The sequence below is a fragment of the Schistocerca americana genome, chromosome 1 (genome assembly GCF_021461395.2).
Source record: "Schistocerca americana isolate TAMUIC-IGC-003095 chromosome 1, iqSchAmer2.1, whole genome shotgun sequence".
NCBI classification, from domain to species: domain Eukaryota; kingdom Metazoa; phylum Arthropoda; class Insecta; order Orthoptera; family Acrididae; genus Schistocerca; species Schistocerca americana.
The window spans coordinates 370,241,771-370,250,591 of record NC_060119.1 but is presented as its reverse complement, the minus strand read 5'-3'; positions in this window follow the sequence as shown (position 1 = coordinate 370,250,591).

Here is an 8,821-nt window from a genome sequence, read left to right as displayed (position 1 = left end):
TGCCAGAGCGAGCAGCCTTGGTCGCTGCCATTCCGCTGAGCGAGGCACTATGCAATGCAAAGCAGCGACCGAGGGCCTTGGCGCCGGCGCCGGGGACCCATCTGCGGCGAGCCAACCCGTAAACAACGTTCCCTCGCACTCACTCCTGTATATACTCTCCCGACAAGCCGCCTCCGAGTAGCATCTCCATTACCGTGCACGAAACATGCAGTCACCGCATGCACTTAGGTCCACCAGCTGAAGTATTAATAAAGTGCGAGTGACAAGACCAAGACACGACAGGACTGCCTGAATAAGATACCCACAATCATCACAGCTTCTGTGATAGGATGAAAGGTCCTTGATATTTCCTTCAGTGCAGATTTGCGGATGCACTAATATCGTCCGAACTACTGTGGGAATCAACAGTTTGTGATTAATAGCGAACAAATAAACCAAAACAAAAAAGTGGTTAAGGCTACCGCTCGTGAGAAACGGTAAATCCGTGTTCGAGTCCCGCTCTGGCCCAAATTTTCAACTTTCACCATTGCGTTTAGACTGCGTACTGTGTGGCTGCAAGTCACTAGTTTCCCACCAACCCTTTCGTTTTCCTTTCCATTACCCTATTTCATATAAAAAGTGAAATTGTGCTGAATCTGATCTAAATGAAATTAACAGGAAAGTAATTGCTTGTCCTATACTTCATCTTCCAATCATTGCTGGGTGTTTATAACTAACCCTTCGCGGTAGATGCATCTACATCCATACTATTACTGTGAAATTTACACTTAAGTCTTAGGCGGAGGGTTCATACACTCACTTTCAGAGTATTTCTCCAGCATTCTATCTCGAACAGCACATGAGAAAAATAAACATTTATATCTTTCCACTCGAGGGTTCATTTCATTTTATTACAATGGTCATTTGTCTCAATTTTTGTGCGGTTACACAACATTTCTAGGCGCTACAGTCTGGAACCGAGCGACCGCTACGGTCGCAGGTTCGAATCCTGCCTCGGGCATGGATGTGTGTGATGTCCTTAGGTTAGTTAGGTTTAATTAGTTCTAAGTTCTAGGCGACTGATGACCGCAGAAGTTCAGTCGCATAGTGCTCATATCCATTTGAACACAACATTTTCGCATTCGGAGGAGGAAGCGGGTGATTAAAATTTCGTAAAAATATCTGGCACAATGAAAAAGGCCTTTGTTTCAGTTAGTGCCACCCCTAGCTCGCGTATGACATCCCTATCACTCTCCCCTCTATTTCAAGACAGTGTGTGTTTTGTGTGTGTGTGTGTGTGTGTGTGTGTGTGTGTGTGTGTGTGTGTGTGAGAGAGAGAGAGAGAGAGAGAGAGAGAGAGAGAGAGAGAGAGAGTGGGGGCGGGAGGGAAGGAGAATGAGAGTATACGAGAGTCCAACAGTTGGTTGAAGTGGAAGAAAGGTTTTATGATTGGGAGTGGGAGTGATCTATTTTAGACGTTGTTTTCTAACGCTCTTCTTCACAAGCATCAGTTAAGTGATGTTCTGTTTCCTTCTGTTTCCTATAAGCAGCAATCTGTTGCAGTTTATAAAAGAAGATCTCGTTGCTCGTCACTCGTCCATACTTCCATTCGTGTCGCACATATTTTTACTTTTTATTGCCACTTGATGTACATAAAATGCAGCCGGCACCGTATTATCCAAGTGGGACACTTCTCAATTTAAAAAAAATGAGTAAAGAAATATAGAGTACACAATAGCTGATAATGGATCAGAGTAATACATCGGATAATGCCGGGAAAAATTGGCAATAAGTACAATTGTTTTAGATTACTAATTTGTTCTGAAGTGACCTTGCGACGTAGTATTCTGTTTATACGATTGTTTCATTAAGGTAAAGATTATGCGACAAGCAAATAAGACGCCACCACGTGGCAGTTCAAATGGCCCTGAGCACTACGGGACTTAACTGCTGAGGTCATCAGTCGCCTAGAACTTAGAACTACTTAAACCTAACTAACCTAAGGACATCACACACATCCATGCCCGAGGAAGGATTCGAACATGCGACCGTAGCGGTCGCGCGGTTCCAGACTGTAGCGCCTAGAACCGCTCAGCCACCCCGGCCGGCCCACGGGGCAGTCCATGGTGTGGTACAGAAGCTCTTCGTAACACCAGACACCCAACTGTGCAGACTATACCTCTTAAAAAGTCCACGATGATTCTATAAGCTGCATTTCGCAATGAAAGGATGGCGCTGGAGTTAGTGGCAAATCAGTTACAAGTTGCCTAGCGTCTTTTACAAAATTATTTTCTCACCACGATACTGCTCACACAAAAACAACAGGTGATTCGTATCACGTTCTGATTTTGAGTCGCAGGAACAGGTTGGCGAGTTTCTGAGACCCACGGGATAATATTACGTTGCGATTTGTTCCAGACCGACACCAGAGATGATTATCAAAAGGAAAGGCCTAACAGCCGGCCGGAGTGGCCGAGCGGTTCTAGGCGCTACAGTCTGGAACCGCGCGACCGTTACGGTCGCAGGTTCCAATCCTGCCTCGGGTATGGATGTGTGCAATGTCACATGGTTCAAATGGCTCTGAGCACTATGGGACTTAACATCTGTGGTCATCAGTCCCCTAGAACTTAGAACTACTTAAACCTAACTAACCTAAGGACATCACATACATCCATGCCCGAGGCAGGATTCGAACCTGCGACCGTAGCAGTCGCGCGGTTCCGGACTGCGCGCCTAGAACCGCTAGACCACCGCGGCCGGCGTGTGCGATGTCCTCAGGTTAGTTAGGTTTAAGTAGTTCTAAGTTCTAGGGGACTGATGACCTCAGAAGTTAAGTCCCATAGTGCTCAGAGCCATTTGAACCAAAAGGCCTAACATGAACGTCTCAAGCAACCGCCCACCAAGCTTAGGTTTCCTCCAAGAATTGGAGACACACATTATCGCGGAGATTGATCTCGAACTCTGGCGCTCCATGAACCGAACGGGATCCTCCGTAGAGCAGTGAGGCACGCAGAATAGTCAACAACGAAAATGGACTCACATCTTTCACACGGATCTGACAGTGACCTCCCGACAAATTTGGAACAGGCCAGAGTATGCCAAAGGTCAGAGCCTGTTGTTTTGCAAATGTTTGCGACGGGGTGCGAAGCGTCATGTGTCGGCAGGGACAGGAGAATGGCCAGAACTCGTCGTGTAACTGGAGACGGCGTCTAGGGCGCGGGGTCTGGCCTATGGCGGAAGCAGCCCGCTGCCAGCCGGGCCCGTATCCTTGGCGGTGTTGAACGCCGTCCAGCGGCGACGACGGCTGAAGTGCAGCCGGGAGCGCGCGCTGCACCGTGGCGCTAAAATTAATCCTGGCGGCTGCACGCGGAAACAATGCGCAGCACCTGCTGTGGCCAAAGTGCATGCCTGAGCAGCTGGATCACCCTCCAGTGGGCGGCCAGAGTGTTTGCCCGCTAGGGGCAGGTCAGTTACACGAACTGCACAAAACATTTCACAGTTACTTGAGAAACGTAACGGAATGCTTAATGTTGTTTACAGCTGCTTTCCGAGAAAGTTATAATGGGTCACTATATGTACATAAATATGACAGATGCAATTCTTAAAATCAGTGTCTCTGCTCCTGATTCCCGTTTTCCACCTGTATTAATGAATTCTTTATCAATAGCTACATTTCCTAAACACACTTACAAATAGTAACACATCTTACAGAATTTGTTTTGCTAATTCTTATCATCATTCTTCTACGGTAAAGGAAACATCGCTACTAGGAGATCAAATGGGTTCAAATGGCTCTGAGCACTATGCGACTTCACTTCTGAGGTCATCAGTCGCCTAGAACTTAGAACTAATTAAACCTAACTAACCTAAGGACATCACACACATCCATGCCCGAGGCAGGATTCGAACCTGCGACCGTAGCGGTTACGCGGTTCCAGACTGAAGCGCCTAGAACCGCACGGCCACTCCGGCCGGCCTACTAGGAGATCCAAATGAAATACACTTCACGAGACCGAAAAAGAAAGATCTCGAAAGGAACAGAAACTAGGCGCACTTAGGAAAACATCTTAGCATTAGCCTCAAATGATTTCGTCCATCCGCTTCTTAAAGTGAAAATGACATCGGAACCTCAGTGAGGATGTTCGTGAAGATTACTGTACTATAGTAGCTGTAAAAACAGGTGCTGGCGCGTGGTCAAATTATCGAACTAAGAATGGGAAAAATTGTAGACGCCGACCTCAGGGAAGATCAGCTCCGGAGAAATTTGGGAATGCACCAGGTAGCCTTTACGACTTGTCCCAGAAGATAGAACGAAGAAAGGCAAGCCTATGATTAGATCATTCTTACATTTACAGAAAGCTTCTGACAATACTGACTTGAGAACAGTCCTTGAAATTCTGAAAGTAGCAGGGATAAAATACAAGGAGCGAAAAGTTATGAATAACTCGTACAGGAACGAGACTGTCACTTTAGGAGTCGAAGGACATGAAAGGGGAGAAATAGTTGAAGACGTGAATAATTGTTGTAGCCTATCCCCGAGGCTTTTCAGTCTCTATGTTGAGCGACTAGCGTAGCAACCGAGGAGAACTAAGAAACGGAATTAAAGTTCAGGGAAAAGAAATAAAACTTCGCGCTTTGCCAATGATTTTGTAATTCTGTCAGAGACGGCTAAGGACTTGGTAGATAAGCTGAACGAAATGTATAGGGTCCGGAAAAAAGATTATAGGATGAATATCAACAAATCTGAAACAAAGGTGATGGGGAGTAGTCTAATTACATCAAACCAAGCTGAAGGAATTACACGAAAAGAAATATGTGAGTTTCGCTATTTGTGTACCAAACAACTGACGGTCGATGTAAAGAGGAATAAAATTCAGACTAGCTACAGAAAGAGAAGCATTTCTGGAAAAGAGATATCTACTAACATAACATATAACATGAATTTAAGTGTTAGGAAGACTGCTCTGATGGTATATATGTGTGTGTGTGTAGTATTGCCTTGCACGGAAGTGAAAGTGGACAATAAGCAGTTCAGACAAGCGGAGAATAGAAGCTTTTGAAATGTGACGCAACAGAAGAATGCTGAACGTTAGATGGATAGATCGCGTACGTAAGGAGGGGTACTAAGTCAAATGGGGAAGAAAAGAAATTTATGGCCTGACTTGACTAAAAGCAGTGTGTGTGTGTGTGTGTGTGGGGGGGGGGGGGGGTTTAGAGGAAGAACTGGTACAGGATAGATAAGCATCGTCGAGAGTCGTGTAGCCAGAAACTTGAAACGGAATGCAGGAAAACATGCAGAACTTCGACGATCGGTGTAAGGATCGTACTTTGATCCTCAAAATAATAGATGTAATGCAGTTTGCATAATTAGTTTGAAAAATCCATCATTGTTCGAATATACGATTGACAATTAGTCACTAGCCACAGTGCCAGCTGCAACATATCTAGGAGAATGTGTCACGAGCGGCATAAAATGGAACCATCGCATGAAAACGATTCGTGGGAAAATACATGACAGGCTAAAATTCCTCCCCAGAATCCTACTAAGCAAAAACAACACTCTCACGAAGGACGTAGCATACAATAGTCTCTCTCGAACGATGAAGCTATTCGTCAGTCTAGGACCATTACTATGGCGGATGAATGGACGATATGGAGATCCAAATACGATCTGCACGTTTCTGAGTGGGTGAGATAATGCTCATCCAAGTCCAAAGCGCAAGCTGTGAAAGAGACGTTGTGCATAGCGGGGAGATTTGATGTTAAAATTCCGAGAGCGTATGTTTCAAGAGCAATCAGGTAACGTCATATCGGTGCATAGGAAACACGCAGGCATCGTTTCTACTTTGCAATGGAGTAAGAACAAAAATAATCAGTATTTCACATTTTTGGAGAGATTCAGATTAGTTTTTCTCATTTTTGAGAAGAATTAGTAGTTTGGGGGCTGTTGATGAAGCTATCTATGTACCTAGCGACGAAACAATCCAACCGTTCTTCTTCGTGCAAAGGTTTTTCTGTCGCTGATAATTTTACGCGAAATACTTTTAGTATATTTTTAGTACCTTATACAGACCCAAAAGTGTGTATCTCTACAGTAATGAAGCCAGAAATAAAAAAAAAAAAATGTTCTCATTTAGAAAGCAATTTTAAAAGTAGTAAATAGTATGACACTTTAATAGCAAGAAATTTGTCAATAAATAGATAACTACGACGATTAACTAACTAACCCCGTCCGAACAGGCCAAGAAGACCAAAGCGGACTGACCGGCCGCCGTGTCATCCTCAGTCCACAGGCGTGACTGGATGCGGATATGGAGAGGCATGTGGTCAACAAACCGCTCTCCCGACCGTACGTCAGTCAACGAGACCGGAGGTGCTACTTCTCAGTCAAGTAGCTCCTTCGTTTCCCTCACAAGGGCGGAGTGCACACCGCGTGCCAGCAGCGCTCGGCAGACCGGATGGTCACCCATCCAAGTGCTAGCCGAACTCCATAGCGCTTAACCCCGGTGATCTGACGGGAACTGGTGTTACCACTGCGGCAAGGCCGTTGGCCAACTACGTCGAGTATTACGTAAAATTCCATTTTAAAGTGACGGATTATGAAATTTTAACACGGAGGCTTATAGGCAATCAATATTTCCGAGAACCATTCGTGACTGGAACAGTAAAGTTGAGAAGTGCCATTGGTACACACAGTGCCCTCCGCCACTCTCCACAAGATGAGTTGGCGAAGTGTAGTTGAAGCTGTGGATGTTACTAGTTGCCGATAAGTCGATAGCTACGCAGGCAACCTAGAGAACTTTCATTTCTTGGGTGCTATCTACATTCACGAGCTGTGTACAATAGCTCACATGGTTATAAAACAAGTGACAAAAGTTCCTAACAATTTTGAAAATTTGCTGATACACTTACCGAACTTGTTTTTTGTGTGTTTGCGTCTCATACACGCAAATACCAAATATTGGTAAATACAATGACGAAGAAAAATGCAGCATCCTCCAGGACAAGGTTATTTTATTGACAAGTGACGCGACACGTAGTTCATCAGTGTAGCAATATATAGTAACAAATTCAGACCAGGGAAAACACACACGTCACAGTAAAGAGTGCCCAAGTAGTGGCATCAATACACAGTACACCCACCTCTGGCGGCAACGGAGGCGCGTATTCTCGCGTGCTAATGATTGCAAAGATTCCGAATACCATCCTCCGATAGATTGTCCCAGTCACCTTTTGATGCTCTTCTGCAATCGTTCCTGCAGGCTTTTTAGAGCGACAAAGTTCCGCTTCACCACGTCCCAAACGTGTTCAGTCGGGGAGAGATCTGGTGATCTTGCTGGCTAGGAAAGTTGTTGTACACCACGAAGACCATGTTGTGTCATAGGGGACGTATGGGAACGTACGTTATCCTGACGAGAAAGCACATTACCATCCTGTCGAAGAAATGGCAGTTGGAGGGGGACACGGGGATAACAGGTTATGGAGTTTAGCGGGCAATAGTTGCTTTACTCTGCAGAAACACCGAATGTGCCCGCCCGTTGTAACTGTTGGCCCTCACATCATGAATCCTTGTATGGGATCTGTGTGTCGAGGGGGGGGTGCAGCGTGGAATAGGCCCTCACCAGACCTACGCCACACACGTATGCGTCCATCCCTTGCAACAGACAGAACGTACTCTCATCACTGAAGACAACAGAATGCCAATCCACTGTCAACTCTTCCACGGCACCAGAGTAGCCATGCTTGCCGGTGTCGTGATGTCAGGGGTAGCCCGGGCACAGGCACACGTGATCTTAATCCGTTGCAAGCAGACGGTTCCCAATGGTCGCTGATGACAGCAGATGCAGCATGTGCCCAAATTTCTTCCCGGAGTTTGGTCGGCAAGCGCTGACAGCACAATGCGTCGATCTTGACCTGCGTCTCTACTAAGCTGACGTCCAGGACCGGGTGTACGTGTGTGGGATTGTTCCAAAGACTATCTCCGATATACTGTGCCCAACACGTGCACGAACCCGGCTCCCAAGAGGCACAAAATGCGACCACGTTCAAAAAGGGTGAAGTTCAATAGGGGCATGTACTCGACAGTGGTGCATCTTACAAACAGTGTTCGCCTCTACATTCTAATGTCTGCAGAGTCAGAACAGAGGGTGCAGAGACAGACCTATAGAGCACCATCTGATCGCTGATGGCCGTGACAAATGTATCACTAGCACTACAGTCCCTCATTATGAACATTATATTCTGGTGCCACTGAACACAGGCGTTAAAGGTGCTGCATTTCTTTCCGGCATTGTAGATGTACACTGATGTCCAAAATTAAAGCAACAAACTGATATTTCGCCGTCCTGTGCCTAATTCACGATTCCGGTCATCGCACAACCACGCCAACGAAGACGTCAAGGCACCTATCAAACGGGAGAGTGTTCTCCGGGTACTTCCACATCCACAATCGCTGTGTACACAGTCACAGACGGTTCATTATGGCACGGAGAAGACGCCTACAGACACTTTGCTGTGGAGGTCCATAGGAACAATGGAAGCAGGACAGTCGCAAATTCATGTGGCCCGATGGCTTAGAGTGAAACGTTCTTTTGTTTCTCGGACGAGACGACCGTTTATAGAGACAGAAACTGTATCCCGGAGACCTGAAGAGGGCAAATCATGTGTGACATCAGAAAGAGTTGACCTTTCTTTGGCTGTAAGGGCATGACAGTACCGCCTTAGTACTGCACTGCAACTGGCATCTGACCTCGCAGCATCCCCCGGACGTTTTGTATCGAGGCAAACGGCATACAGAAGGCTTCAGCAGAGTGTCCTTTGTTGTTGGAGACCTGCTGTCTAT